Consider the following 16,119-nt stretch of genomic DNA (forward strand, 5'->3'; position numbering starts at 1 on the left):
GTGGAATCTTCATGCGGAAAAGCTCCGCAACTACGGTAGAACGCAGTGAGCGAGAGGGGCATGTTCCGTGGCGAATTCCGCCCCCCCCCCAAAAAAAGTGTCAATCTGTGGCTCTGTACCGCAGTTTTTGGCGTGGATCCATACACAGAAATTGTCCTGTCAATGGGCATAATTGAAAAACGCTTTTCTGCATCAAGAAGGGACATGTCACTTTCACGTGTTAACGCACCCTGGATGGCATTCTATGCAGCCTATCCATCCGCTGCTCAGTTTTGTAGAACCAGAAGTCCCAAAATATCTCATTTAAACTGTTATATACTGCTGGGACTTGTAGTTCTTGGGTAGCTGAGGAGCAGCATACTATGCAGTTCAGATCTGTATACAGTGGCAGCCAGCATCGGGGTGACGAGGGGTGCTGTGAGGGGACAGAAGCGTTTGGGGTATTATACCAACTTTTCAGTTCCACCTTAAGAAGTCCGGGCGGCCGGGACTCCCCAGCGCATGCGCAGCGCCATTATTACTCGCGGGAGCCGTCAGTCAAGTGACGGGAAGCGAGAACGGAGGGCTGACGAGAGCGAGAGAAGAATCGGACTGCGAAGAGACCGCTGCGGGTGAGAAGGGCGGCATGAGGAGACGGAGGGGAGTAGTGAGTGCGGGGACAAGTCTGTGGAGACTAGCCTGGGGGGGCAGTAGTGAGGGCGGAGACCAGTCTGTGGAGACCAGGGGGGCAGTAGTGAGTGCGGAGACTAGCCCTGGGGGGCAGTAGTGAGTGCGGAGACTAGCCCTGGGGGGCAGTAGTGAGTGCGGAGACTAGCCCTGGGGGGCAGTAGTGAGTGCGGAGACTAGCCCTGGGGGGCAGTAGTGAGTGCGGAGACAAGTCTATGGAGACCGGGGGGGGGAAGTAAGTGCGGGGACTAGCCGGTGGAGACTGGGGGGCAGTAGTGAGTGCGGGACTAGTCTGTGAAGAGTGGGGAGAGTAGTGACTGGGGGGACGTGTGTGTGTGTAGACTTTGGGGACTGGGGGGAGTAGTCTGGAGATTGGGGGGGGGGGGGGGTTCTGGAGATTGGGGGAGAGAGAGTAGTGACTGGGGGGAAGTGTCAGTGTGTGTGTGTGCATTTTGGGGACTGGGGGACTAGTGAGTGTGGGGACTGGGGGGAGTAGTCTGGAGATTAGGGGGGGGGGAGGTTCTGGAGGTTTGGGAGGTTGTCTGGAGATTGGGGGAGAGAGAGTAGTGACTGGGGGGAAGTGTGTGTGTGTGTGTGTGTGTGTGCGCGTGCATTTTGGGGACTGGGGGACTAGTGAGTGTGGGGACTGGGGGGAGTAGTCTGGAGATTGGGGGGGGGGGGTAGTGAGTGTGGGGACTAGTCCGTGGAGACTGAGGAAGTGTGAGGATCGCTGATGTCGGTAGTAGTTTGAGGGGGCGTTGGGGGTAGTTGTCCCGGAGGGGTGGGTTTCTACAAGCCATACAGATGAGGCATAGGGAGTCGGCTGAGGAAACGAAGTGGTGGGTGGGTGAGTGGGCAGCAGCTGTGTGGGTGATTGGTGCCACCAGGAGTGATTTGTAGGACTGGCACAGTGAGGTGGGTAATTTGTGGGTGGAGGGGCTACAGAGGGGAGGGCATGGAGTAAGGGGCATAGTGGGTGTCCTTGGGCCAACCTGCTGGTTAGATATTTCCTGATCACACAGCTGATTTGCCAGGATGCGCCCCCCCAGCTCGGGCATTTCGCCCCCGTAAGGAGGGCCTGCCAATGTTCTAGTTAATGTGGAGTCCCGGGCGCAGTGATCTGCAAACGGCACCGCACAAATTAAAATTACTTGTTGAGGACATGCTGAGATTTGTAGTTGCACAACTGATAGTCACAAATTGGCAAACACTGGTGTAAGACTGGCGAGTTTCCGTGGATGGCTGCCCGCTGCTACATGCAGAGGTTTTACTACTGTAGAGAAAGTTTACTGGAGAGAGAAACTAGGCTGCGGAGACTGAGGGCAGTAGTGAGCGGGCATCTGACATCGACCAGTAGAGGACGAGGTGGGCACCTGTACAGGACAAGTGCAGTATTCAGGGTCTCACAGCTTAGTATGTGACTAGCGGGGCCCCCAGGGTCATGCGGGGCACTGAGGATCACACAGCCCTAGTATAGGACAAGCGGGGCACCTGAGGTCACACAACCCCCAGGATCAGATGAGCGGGGCACCCAGGGTTCACACAGCCCCCAGTATAGGACGAGTGGGGCACTCAGGATCACACAGCCCCCAGTATAGGACGAGTGGGGCACTCAGGATCACACAGCCCCCAGTATAGGACGAGTGGGGCACTCAGGATCACACAGCCCCCAGTATAGGACGAGTGGGGCACTCAGAATCACACAGCCCCCAGTATAGGACGAGTGGGGCACTCAGGATCACACAGCCCCCAGTATAGGACGAGTGGGGCACTCAGGATCACACAGCCCCCAGTATAGGACGAGTGGGGCACCCAGGGTTCACACAGCCCCCAGTATAGGACGAGTGGGGCACCCAGGGTTCACACAGCCCCCAGTATAGGACGAGTGGGGCACTCAGGGTTCACACAGCCCCCAGTATAGGACGAGTGGGGCACTCGGGATCACACAGCCCCCAGTATAGGACGAGCGGGGCACTCAGGATCACACAGCCCCCAGTATAGGACGAGTGGGGCACTCAGGATCACAGAGCCCCTAGTATAGGACGAGTGGGGCACTCGGGATCACACAGCCCCTAGTATAGGACGAGTGGGCCACTCGGGATCAGACAGCCCCTAGTATAGGACGAGCGGGCCACTCGGGATCAGACAGCCCCTAGTATAGGACGAGCGGGCCACTCGGGTTCACACAGCCCCCAGTATAGGACGAGTGGCGCACTCAGAATCAAACAGCCTCTCATATAGGACAAGCGGGGCACTCAGGATCATACAGCCCCTAGTAAAGGGTGAGTGGGGCACTCGGGATCAGTCAGCCCCTAGTATAGGTCGAGCGGGCCATTCGGGATCAGAAGCCCCTAGTACAGGACGAGCGGGCCACTCGGGATCAGACGGCCCCTAGTACAGGATGAGCGGGCCACTCGGGATCAGACGGCCCCTAGTATAGGACGAGCGGGCCACTCGGGATCAGACGGCCCCTAGTATAGGACGGGCGGGCCACTCGGGATCAGACGGCCCCTAGTATAGGACGGGCGGGCCACTCGGGATCACTCGGCCCCTAGTATAGGACGGGCGGATCACTCGGGATCACTCGGCCCCTCGTATAGGACGGGCGGATCACTCGGGATCACACGGCCCCTCGTATAGGACGGGCGGGCAACTCGGGATCACACGGCCCCTCGTATAGGACGGGCGGGCCACTCGGGATCACACGGCCCCTCGTATAGGACGGGCGGGCCACTCGGGATCACACGGCCCCTCGAATAGGACGGGCGGGCCACTCGGGATCACACGGCCCCTCGAATAGGACGGGCGGGCCACTCGGGATCACACGGCCCCTCGTATAGGACGGGCGGGCCACTCGGGATCACACGGCCCCTCGTATAGGACGGGCGGGCCACTCGGGATCACACGGCCCCTCGTATAGGACGGGCGGGCCACTCGGGATCACACGGCCCCTCGTATAGGACGGGCGGGCCACTCGGGATCACACGGCCCCTCGTATAGGACGGGCGGGCCACTCGGGATCACACGGCCCCTCGTATAGGACGGGCGGGCCACTCGGGATCACACGGCCCCTCGTATAGGACGGGCGGGCCACTCGGGATCACACGGCCCCTCGTATAGGACGGGCGGGCCACTCGGGATCACACGGCCCCTCGTATAGGACGGGCGGATCACTCGGGATCACACGGCCCCTCGTATAGGACGGGCGGGCCACTCGGGATCACACGGCCCCTCGTATAGGACGGGCGGGCCACTCGGGATCACACGGCCCCTCGTATAGGACGGGCGGGCCACTCGGGATCACACGGCCCCTCGTATAGGACGGGCGGGCCACTCGGGATCACACGGCCCCTCGTATAGGACGGGCGGGCCACTCGGGATCACACGGCCCCTCGTATAGGACGGGCGGGCCACTCGGGATCACACGGCCCCTCGTATAGGACGGGCGGGCCACTCGGGATCACACGGCCCCTCGTATAGGACGGGCGGGCCACTCGGGATCACACGGCCCCTCGTATAGGACGGGCGGGCCACTCGGGATCACACGGCCCCTCGTATAGGACGGGCGGGCCACTCGGGATCACACGGCCCCTCGTATAGGACGGGCGGGCCACTCGGGATCACACGGCCCCTCGTATAGGACGGGCGGGCCACTCGGGATCACTCGGCCCCTCGTATAGGACGGGCGGGCCACTCGGGATCACTCGGCCCCTCGTATAGGACGAGCGGGCCACTCGGGATCACTCGGCCCCTCGTATAGGACGAGCGGGCCACTCGGGATCACTCGGCCCCTCGTATAGGACGCGCGGGGGACTCGGGGATCACACGGCCCCTCGTATAGGACGCGCGGGGGACTCGGGGGTCACACGGCCCCTCGTATAGGACGCGCGGGGGACTCGGGGGTCACACGGCCCCTCGTATAGGACGCGCGGGGGACTCGGGGGTCACACGGCCCCTCGTATAGGACGCGCGGGGGACTCGGGGGTCACACGGCCCCTCGTATAGGACGCGCGGGGGACTCGGGGGTCACACGGCCCCTCGTATAAGACGCGCGGGGGACTCGGGGGTCACACGGCCCCTCGTATAAGACGCGCGGGGGACTCGGGGGTCACACGGCCCCTCGTATAAGACGCGCGGGGGACTCGGGGGTCACACGGCCCCTCGTATAAGACGCGCGGGGGACTCGGGGGTCACACGGCCCCTCGTATAAGACGCGCGGGGGACTCGGGGGTCACACGGCCCCTCGTATAAGACGCGCGGGGGACTCGGGGGTCACACGGCCCCTCGTATAAGACGCGCGGGGGACTCGGGGGTCACACGGCCCCTCGTATAAGACGCGCGGGGGACTCGGGGGTCACACGGCCCCTCGTATAAGACGCGCGGGGGACTCGGGGGTCACACGGCCCCTCGTATAAGACGCGCGGGGGACTCGGGGGTCACACGGCCCCTCGTATAAGACGCGCGGGGGACTCGGGGGTCACACGGCCCCTCGTATAAGACGCGCGGGGGACTCGGGGGTCACACGGCCCCTCGTATAAGACGCGCGGGGGACTCGGGGGTCACACGGCCCCTCGTATAAGACGCGCGGGGGACTCGGGGGTCACACGGCCCCTCGTATAAGACGCGCGGGGGACTCGGGGGTCACACGGCCCCTCGTATAAGACGCGCGGGGGACTCGGGGGTCACACGGCCCCTCGTATAAGACGCGCGGGGGACTCGGGGGTCACACGGCCCCTCGTATAAGACGCGCGGGGGACTCGGGGGTCACACGGCCCTCCAGTATAGGAGGAGCGGGGGACTCGGGGGTCACACGGCCCTCCAGTATAGGAGGAGCGGGGCACCCGGGGGTCACACGGCCCTCCAGTATAGGAGGAGCGGGGCACCCGGGGTCACACGGCCCTCCAGTATAGGAGGAGCGGGGCACCCGGGGTCACACGGCCCTCCAGTATAGGAGGAGCGGGGCACCCGGGGTCACACGGCCCTCCAGTATAGGAGGAGCGGGGCACCCGGGGTCACACGGCCCTCCAGTATAGGAGGAGCGGGGCACCCGGGGTCACACAGCCCTCCAGTATAGGAGGAGCGGGGCACCCGGGGTCACACAGCCCCCAGTATAGGAGGAGCGGGGCACCCGGGGTCACACAGCCCCCAGTATAGGAGGAGCGGGGCACCCGGGGTCACACAGCCCCCAGTATAGGAGGAGCGGGGCACCTGGTATAGCACAATCTACAGTCTGATGAGTTGTCAGGCTGTGGGGAGTTTATTCCTGCCAGCTGTTAGCATGTGCTGTGTATGGTACCTGACTCCACATTCTCTCCGGCGGTCATGTGCCTGTACACCCACGTGACAAACGTTGCCAATCAGCTGCCCTGAAACAGCCTGGGCCTGTAAAGTACAAGCCCATGTGGCCTCTATACAGCAGTGTTCCCAACTCCAGTCCTCAGGGACCAACAGGTCATGTTTTCAGGATTTCCTCAGTGTTGCACAGGTGATGTAATTATTGTCGGCGCCTCAGACATTGCCACAGGTGTACTTACTATAGGATATCCTGAAAACATGACCTGTTGGTGGTCCCTGAGGACTGGAGTTGGGGACCCCTGCTATACAGCATATCACTGGGGCTTGAAGTGTGGGACAGGTGAGCTAAGATCAAAATAAAGTTGGCAGCAAGAGGTTGGGCTTAAATAAAAAACAAAGAATAATTCCGACAGCCCCCCTTAATATATCTTTACAGTCATTGGTGCTCAGTTTTTTTTTCTGATCCAGAGCTTAAAATCCCCTGCATAGGGTTAAAGGTTGAATTGGACCAATCACATGACCTGCACTATTAATTTTACTGTTTAATATTTAACTAATTGGGATGAATTAATATAAAAAGGAAAATAAGTTTCCTATTGCTACTCTTGAATCTGCCGATGTTTCCCAGGGATTGGGAGGACGCCTCAGATTGCGCAATTCCAGCATCTCCCATGTGCTCTTGGCAGCATCCGGCGTCGCAGCCTGCGGGATCTCGTGTTCTGACATTAAATGCAGCCTCGAGGGCCGCCGGGAGGGCAAAAATCCAGATGTGCCCACTCAACTTCCTGGGAAAAGTTGGCCGATTCATAGAACAGGGTGGAGTCTATTCTTTCATGGAGTTACAGTTAGTTACTCTTATTTGGGGGATATTCCATTTAAAATAAAAATTATAGTTTGAGTCGGGACCAAGAATTGGGCGGCTATAACGAGCATGTCAATCGGCACTCGTTTGCTACCCGTCACACACATGAACGGTCATCCCCATAAAGTTGTCATTGGTTGGCCGTTCACACGGAAGGGCGTACAGCCGACCACTGAGCATGGGTATGCCTGTATCAAGGCCCATTTATACAGCCAGTGGGATTTATACACCTTGAGGGGGGATGCACTTACACGGAACTGGGGCTGATTTCGCACTTGTACACCTGCAGTTGTTTTATGCCAGCGCATGGCATCTCTGCGCATGAAAATCATATGTTGATCCAATAGTAAAAAGAAAATCTTATCACACGTGCATAAAACTCGTATTTACATGCGGTGGAGCATCACGATGGAAGATCGCTCGTGTATGGGGATAATCTAACTATAACGTTCTAGCTGCCTGCAGCCACCTTTAGGGAGCGCTCTTTGTATACTGTTATTATTGAGTTCAGTGTATAAGGCTGGGTTCACACTGGGCGTATTCCCGCTGGAAATCCCGCGGTTTGGCCGCAGCAAAAAACGCGAGATTTCCGCCGGGAGAACCACCATAAATAGACATGCTGCATCTTCTGCAACCGCGGCTGCGGCCACCGCAGCCGCGGTTCCAGCCTGACTTACCGCAGCGGATTGGCCGTCCCGTGTGGACGAGGTTTCTGAGAAATCTCGTCCACATGGCTGGCTAATCCCGAGATTAGCGGGCGCGGGCGTATTTGCCGTGGCGAAATTCCGCGCGGCAAATCCGCCCTGTGTGAACCCAGGCTAAACGGTGTGCAGTAAGCTCCCCCTAGTGGTGGCTGCAGGCATAATGTTACTATGTATCAGCAGCGCTCTGTGTTGCATCCATTTCCTCAGGATTGTTGCTGTTTATAGTCAGACTTGTGTAAAGAAGAGAAGCGGCGAGGTGTTTCCTCTGATCTCGGCTCTCCTCCTCTTGGTTTTCTGTTTCATTGCTCGCTGGATAAAGCTTTGGGTTGTTTCCTGTTTATAAGCGGCAGTTGTACTAATAAGATGTTATTGCGGGTTTAAGCCACTTGTTCGCGTTGCATGCATCACCCGCTTCCTCCTTTTTTGGAACGGGATGATGTCAAGCAGATGACAGGAAGAGGAGGCTCCCTCTGTCACCCATCAGCACCCTGCAGTGTGAGGTAACAATAGGTTCCCATGGCAACTGGAAGCCTGACAAAGGCCTTCATGTCTGTCATGTAACCCTGCCGAATAGGCTGCTGTCATAGGGTTAGTAGAATGCACTACGCAAGTAATGCAGTGTACTACCCTAGCGATCGAACTATTGCAACTTCTCTCTAGAGGGACTAAAAAATAGTGTCAAAAATGTTCAATAGTTTTATTTAAGCTTTTTAAAAATCCAGTTTAAAGAAAATATGCATTTTTCCCCACAAAACCCTTTTTCAATGGATTAAAAAAAATATATATATATAACAAACAACACATAATAGGTATTACCGCGATCGTAACAAGATCTCACAGCGCCAGAAAAAAACAATGCTACTGACCTTAGAACACAGCCGTGCAGATTCAATTTGTTTTTCTTTAAATATGTGTTTTTATTGTAAAAAAGTAGTAAAAAAGTAAAGAAATCTTTATAAACTTGGTATTGCAGTTATTGTGCTGATCCAGATAAGAAAGTTGTCAGGTTATTTTTTATCGAATGGTGAAGAATCAAACCCGGAAACAATGGAGAAATTTCTGAGGGGTTTTCAATCCCCCCTCCCCCTCTCAAAAAATAAATAAATAAAAGCTATACCATATATGTGCCCCACAGTGGTGCCAATAAACAACTTGTCCCAAAAAACCCAAGCTGCGTATGGCTAGATCAACAAGTTATGGCGCTTGCAATGTGACGATGACAATCGGTTGGTCTTTTAACCCTTTCCAATCCAATTTGTATCCTGGTTTTCCTAGGGGGCTTACTCTTTTTCTGCCGTTATACAATGGCGCTATCTGCTGGCTAAAGCCAGTACTGCATAAGGTGACACATTGGATAGGCTCCGACAGCAGAGAGGCTGGCAATGTACAGTAAGAGAACCCCAATGGATGTCTTCCAACATCGGAGCTGTACAGCCTTAAATCATAATGTCTTCAGAGGTCAGACAGTGGATTGGAAAGGGTTAACCGCTTAACGTTCTAGAACGTACAGTTACGTCCTGCAGCATTGGGGTATGTATGAAGGGAGATCGCTCGGTGACCTCCCTCCACACTATCTGGGCACTGGCTGCTTCCTATAGCTGACTCCCACTGGCAACAGCTCAGATAAGCTCGGCTTATCAGAGCTGTTAACCCTTTAAATGCTTATGTCAATTCTGACAGCGGCACTTAAATCCCCCAGACTATTTTCAGGGGTCCCGTTCGGCCCCCCTGCGATGAGATCGCGTGGAGCCATGCGGGTGTCATGGCAGTTGGGGGCCTTCTGAAAGGCCCCAGGGCTGTCATGGCAGAATGCCTATCAAGCCTTCCCCTTGGGGGGGGGGGGGGGGGGGGTGTCTTTATAGACTGCCTGCCCGATCGCAGTATGGTGTAATGCTATAGCATTACATCATACTGCAGGAGTGATCAAAGCATGGCAAGTCGTGGTAAAAATAAGATTAATAAAGTTTTAGGAATATTTATTAAAAAAAAGTATAAAAGTTTGGGGAAAAAAAAACCCGTTTGCCGTATTCGCAATAAAAGAATAGCTTCAATTTAACGATCAAATAGAAGTACCCGAAAAGCGCACGATGGGCGCCCACTTACGATTATTGCTAAAACGATTGCCGATTTTAGTGATTTTTTTTTTTTTTTTTTTTTTTTAAGCAATCGTCGGCTGGTGTAAATGGGCCTTAAAGATGGCGGCAGAAAATACTTTAAAAATATTAATATATTTGAAAAAATAAAAGTAGTACAGCAAAAACAAACTCTACGGCCTCCTGCACACAGCAGAGCCGGATTCGGCATGCGGAAATCGCAATTGATTCCCGCTTGTGCGGAGGAAGCAGCGGATCTACATAGGAAGTAACGGGCGGTATTTCCTGCAGATCGGAGGTGCAGACGTCGATCGCAGATTCCGCAGCGATTATCCGCCCGTGGGCAGGAGGCCTGAGCTTCGTATCCTGGTTATGGTACTGACCATAGAATAAAGTTATCGTGTGATTTTTGTTATAGTTTGTGCGCCGCAGAAACAAGAAGCCCCTGTAGATCGCGGGATTGCGTTTTTTTTTTTTCTTTTTTCATTTTACTCCACTTTTAAAAAGTTTTTCAGTACATTAAATAGTACCATAGAAAAATACAACTCGTCCCGCAAAAAACAAGCCCTCATACAGCGACGTCGATGGATAAATAAAGGAGGTACGATTTTTTGAAAGGGGGGGGGAGAAAAAACAAAAATGGAAAAAAAATATAATGGGCCATATCCTTAAGGGGTTAAGCAAAAACCAGGCTTGTCACTAAGGGGTTAATACAGTTTATGCTCCTGTTAGATGTGCGTTATTGTCTACAGACTCACCTGGCAGCTCAGCACGTTTCTCTGAATTTGATTATACAAATCCCTCTGATGAGTTGGTTTCTCACGTGACGTTGGGGACTTTGCTTTATCCCTTTGTCCTTTGTTCTACACCCCCCCCCCGTGTCCGGCCGCCGCCACTCATTAACGGTTTTATTGGCTGCAGAAAATGCATTTGAAAACCTTTTGAATACATTTTTGGTGGGATTTTTTGACGTAAATGAAGCCGCTAATTGGGGCTCAATTCTTACAAAAAAAAATAAAATTAGGAGGCAGGTAAAGTGTTTTTTTTTTGTTTTTGTTTTTTTTTAAATTTTTGTTGCTAAACTTTGAAAAAACTATTTTTTCTGTATATGCACAAAGTTTTACTATATTATGCATATAAATTATATAATATAATAAGACTGTGAAGTGCCTTAAAGTATAATTACATACAGTCCACCCAGATATTGCCCACTGTCGTCGGATCACCCCACAATATCGTTACATGCAGTTGCGCCCGCTCTCTACGTATCCATATCCAAGAGCACAGCGGCATGTACCAACCGCGGCATGTACCAACCGCGGCATGTCTCTCCCCTCTGCTCTGCTCCGTGAGGGTGCAGCCAGCGTTACTTTGGCCAGTGTGAGACGTTCCAGAAAGAAGTGCTGCAAATGCTGCCCCATCAGCTCCTGGCGGGCAGCGTGCCAGGGGGCTTGGCAGCCGCTGCTGAGGGAACGTCCCGGGGCCGGCTGCACCACCTCTGCTGCTATTTATGATTGGCAACACTAAGGTCATGGGCGCGGGCCATCCGGTCATCTAGTAAAGAAGTTTGCTAGGTACCAAAAAAAACCCCTTTTATATTCAGGGGGCAGGACAAGTCGTAAATGAGGACTACATTGGAAAATTCTGTCGCCATCTGCAAAGTTGTTGGTATTTTGGTCGCCATCTGGAGCTCCGCAAGAGCACCCCATAACCTACCTGAGACATTACCCGACGGCTGAGAGACAAAACTGGCATTGTAGGGGAAAGGAAACCAGCCTCAAACGTATTGATAGTTTATAACTGGGGGCCTATGGTGGCCAGGGGAATATTACCCATGTACAGTGTTCTAGGACTGGCCCGGGGGATCCATGGACCCGCAGGTGCCGCTGCTGTTTCTTGCACCCGTGCTTTCAAAGTACCCGAAAACTGCCAGTAATAAACTCCTCGTATTGCACCGATGATAATACTATCTCAGAGTGCGATGATTGCAGCGTTTGTCCCCCGCCGATGGTCCGTTATTGGGATCTTGGTTGTTATGGTTGGTATTTACAGTTGAATCATTTTGGTGATTCACCCCACAGGCAAAAAGTGAATCATAAAGTCCGGCAATTCATGGTAAAATACCTGCAGGTTAGACCGTGAGTCACACTAATGAACCTTGTAAATATACCCTGTGCCATCAACATAATAGTGCCCAAGGTTGTCAGACGTTATCTGCAGGGCCGGGAGAGGGGCAGCTCTGTAAAGACCCCCATACACTATAGGGAAAAGTCGACCCAACCTGCCAATCAGGGCGAAACCAGATGACTGTTACATATGTGTGTCGGGGTCTTCCGACTTTTCCCTGACAGATGATGTCGGGGATAGAAGGTTTGGGCATATTTCATTCTAACGCCCATTCTGTTTGTTCTTGGAGATAAGGCGCCGCTAGAGTTGCCTCAGACTACATTCACACAAGCTCAAATTCTGTGCGTTATGAAACGTACAAAGCTCGCGCGAATATAAACTCCATTCCTTTCAATAGAGTCATACACATGAGGGATTTTTTTTTTTACTTTTTTTCTTACGGCGATCTATTTTTTTTTTGTGTCTTTCAGAACGCATCGCCCATTGCTTTCAATGGAACAGTCAAACAGATCGCATGCGGTGTGATGTGCATGTCCGTGCAATGGGATGTTTGCCATTGAAATCAATGGGAAACAATTGCCGATCCTCCGACGCGCGTGAAACAATTTAATGGAAAACGGCTCACCTCCATGGGGGATATCGGGTCACGTTTCTCGACTCGATACTGCGCTTGCCCATGTGAATGTCGCCTAACTGCATCTTTCTCTGCTATCTTTGGAAAACGTGTGAACACGTTGTCAGATGGAGCGTTTATATGTATGGGGGAGTCCGGAGAAACGGCTCTCGGCTGAATGAGCTTCAGCCAACAGCGGTGGAGGGCCGCGGCACGTCCTTTCCACGTAACATGGCCCTGGATTATTACTAATCCTCAGATGAATGGAACAAGCGGCACACGTGTGAACCTGCCCTAACGCAAGGCTTTAGCATCAGACTCCGCAGGGTTTATAGGAATTCTGTAACCATGGAGACTCTTGGGTTTGTGTAGGAGCTGTGTACACAAAACGTCCCAGAAATTTAGTGGGGTGGTACCAAGATTAAAAGTTATCCTGTGTTCACAGGGGCTGTTATTACAGGCTTAGATTTTGTGGCCATTCTGGCCATCTTCTTTCTGGAGCATGGCATTTAGGGTGGCTTCACACGAGCATACGCACGCACAAAAGCACGCTTTTATTAGAAACAATGCATTCCCTATGGTGTGTTCACATGTCTTTTATAGGTGCGTGCCTGTAAAGATAGGACATGCGTGCACCATAGGGAATGCACGCATTGTCTTCAATGGACTGTCATTCAATAGCTGAGAGCTGCCTCTGATTGGTAACAGTGCTCAGCCAATCAGAGGCAGCCCTTTCAGCAGGTGGGGATTTTAATTCTCCACCTGCTGAATACTCCTTTGAGCAATGCAGGAGAAGAGCCAGCTGGATGCGGCTGAGCCCCGGCAGCTGAAGAAAGGTGAGTGTGTTTTTTTTTTTTGTTTTGTTTTTAATTTTTATCACCTTTTTTCATGTTCTTCAGGGAAGGGCTTATATCTAAAGACCTTCCCTGAAAAACAATAACAGGATGCAGGCAGCTGGATCCCCTACCGCAGCTGTCATCTGTGACAGGGATGAAGAATTCCTTTGCTGTATCTGTCACAGATGTGGAAGATGTAGCAGCAGGGAATTCTTTTTCCTCGCGGAGATGAAGCAAACATCTGCCACATGCTGCAGCTGTGTTCTTCATCCCCGCAGGGACACGGCAGCGGTGGACAGGTAAGTATTTTTTTTTTTCATTTTATTTATTTATTTTTTTTACACTAAAATTTTTGTTTTTCGGGGAAGAGCTTATATGTAAAGCCCTTCCCTGAAAAACAATTCAGGCAGCAGCCGTGGCTCCATTGAAGGCAGTGCACGGACCGGCATTCATGCGTGTTTTTGCACGTACATAGGTGCGCACTCATGAACGCACAAATACCACGCTCGTGTGAAGCCGCCCTTAGGCCTATTTTTTTCTACTTTACTTCCCAATACCAAATCTTCTATTGCATTTGGGGCTTTTCAAATCTGATTATTTTATGCACTGTATCATATATATTTTTTCCTCCTATCTCATTGCTATATGGGTAGTTTGGTTGTTATACTATGCTGTAATAACGGTTTGCTTTATTGCAGCATTAACGGTATGTCTTTAGTGACCTCTAAAGTGTATTTAATGAGTACGGGGGTTTTATTTTTTGGATAAAGGTTGTTTAATTTTATTTTAGCTGTGCATTATATTTTTTGGGTGTGATTTCTTGTCCGTGTGTCATAATAGCTGAGTGGGAAGCGCTTGGGTAGCTCTGTCAGTCCCATTGGTATGAGTGTAGCACCAACCCTGCACGCTCGGCCAGTACTCCATTCATTCTGACATCACTGTGGTGGGAGGAGCAACCCCCCCCCCTACCGCGTGACAGACAGGGGGGAACATGGCACTCTTGTTCATTTGGCACTTTTTTTTTAATGATCTCACGTCATGGCATTCTGTTGACGATAGATGGGTCTTCGAACAATCGTTCATGTTTTTTTTCCCTCCCCTCTTTTAGATTTTCTACACGGAGCTCACCTCTATTGGATAGACGCATGTGTGGAGATTAACGGCATGGAATCAAGTGTGCCGCATCGGCTATAGGCGTTCAAGAGAAGAGATGTTCACTCTGTGAGTACAATAAATGCTAATATCATGAATTGTATCGAACAAAGTTGGAAATGAATCGACAAGAGAGATTTACCTGTAAATCAGTTAATCCGGAGAGTAAAAGGTTCTACCTGTCACTTGGCCATGTCATCCCCTTATGATCGGTAAGGTTGCCATACCTCCACAATGACGGGGCCACAGCAGTGATTCAGTACTGCATCCGCTGCACTGTTTATCCCTGCACATCAGCGCCCCCAGCCAGCCGGTGAGCAAAGAACTGCAGCACAGCTCTATTCTACTAAATGGGGCAGCTGTGACTACCGACATGGGGGGTGGCAACGAGTGCAACTAAGTAGGGAAAACGTAAAAAGGGGGCACAGCGCGAAACCAGCTTCATGCCCCTTTTACTCTCAGGATAGTTTGCTGTACACCGATGATAAAGTGATTAAGTATTCCAGTTAGTTCATGACTTCATAAGATGCTCATACCCCTCTAGAACTTTAGTGCAGGGGCTTCTGCTCGTGGCTTAGACACCTGTAAGCAATGTACTGGAGAATACCTCTGCAATACGCCTCTGATGGAACGGGACACTTTTTTTGCACTTTTTTTTGTGTTACGTGGTCTGTGCCCCCAAAGATGACGTCCGTGGGCAGAAGGAACTGGATGTAAATTTCTGCCTCATCCAATACTCTTCACTATAAGTGCTGAGGGAGGACGGTGGTAGTTGCACCCAGTCTGCAGCGTTATCGTCATGTTCATCAACCTGCACATGAACTTCAAATAGTAACTTTTTTTTTGTTTAAAGTTTTTATCTGTGGGGGTCTGGGTGCAGGGAACCCCACAAACCACTGAGATGAAGGGGCAGCAGTGCTCAATCAAGTGATGTGCAGCTTTTAGTTGTCTTTGTTGCTTGTCGGCTGCTTTCGGCAGCTGAAGAACAACGCATAGGTGTCTGTAGAAGCCTATGCGTCCGTCTTCAGTTGCTGAGAGGAGGTGACAGGTCGAAGGGGCTCGGCGCTTGAGTGAGCCCTGCAGCCCCTTTATTTTAAGGATTAGTGGGGGTCTCAGCACCCGGAGCCCCATTGATTAAAACTTTTGACTTGTTAAGGCCCATTTACACCAGATGATTATCGCTAAAACAAAATCGCTAATCGGCGATCATTTTAGAGATAATCTGTGCGTGTAAATGTGCGCCCATCGTCCGCTTTTTAGGCACTGCTGGCTGGTCCTTAAATTCAGTCCAACATAAAAATCATTGCTCACTTTTATCAGTAGTTCTCCACTGGGAGTGCTGATGGCATTGTTTCCCCATGGAGAATAAAGGATCTGAGCGCAGATAAGAGCCAGGCTAATAGCTGAGTTCAGGGAAGGCTTCATTTGCATACCTAATTGGTATTTAAGTAGCTGAGTAGCTACTTAAATACCAATTAATTTTTATGCAAATTGATCCCTCAAAGCTGTCACTCAAACTGTAGTTTAGCGCTCATCTGCCCGTGTAAATGGGCCTTAACTGTTGTTTGACTTGTTATTTCTGCATATGTATTTATACGCTTCATGTTCTCTTCTGACTCCTGGAATGCGGTTATGCAAATAATTTTTTTTTAATTTGCCACTTATTCAGCTGTAGCTTTCTTTGTTGGCGGTGTTGCCCATACCTGCCCATAGTAGCCACTTGATTGTTTGCTGTGTCCATTTACTTCTGCATTAGGATTCATAAATATGA

The 16,119-nt window shown here is 51.9% G+C and overlaps 1 protein-coding gene across 2 annotated transcripts in view; it reads left to right on the plus strand.

The window, feature by feature from the left end:
* The first annotated feature begins 519 nt into the window (after positions 1-519).
* Positions 520-16,119, plus strand: part of JAK1 (Janus kinase 1) — an 83,298-nt gene continuing 67,698 nt past the window's right edge. For both annotated transcript variants that reach the window (XM_066597684.1, XM_066597683.1), the window contains exons 1-2: positions 520-611; positions 14,305-14,417. The gene's annotated coding sequence lies outside the window, so the exon portion shown is untranslated. The remainder of the gene's footprint in view (positions 612-14,304; positions 14,418-16,119) is intronic.

Source organism: Eleutherodactylus coqui, chromosome 3 (assembly GCF_035609145.1).
Source record: "Eleutherodactylus coqui strain aEleCoq1 chromosome 3, aEleCoq1.hap1, whole genome shotgun sequence".
Lineage (NCBI taxonomy): Eukaryota > Metazoa > Chordata > Amphibia > Anura > Eleutherodactylidae > Eleutherodactylus > Eleutherodactylus coqui.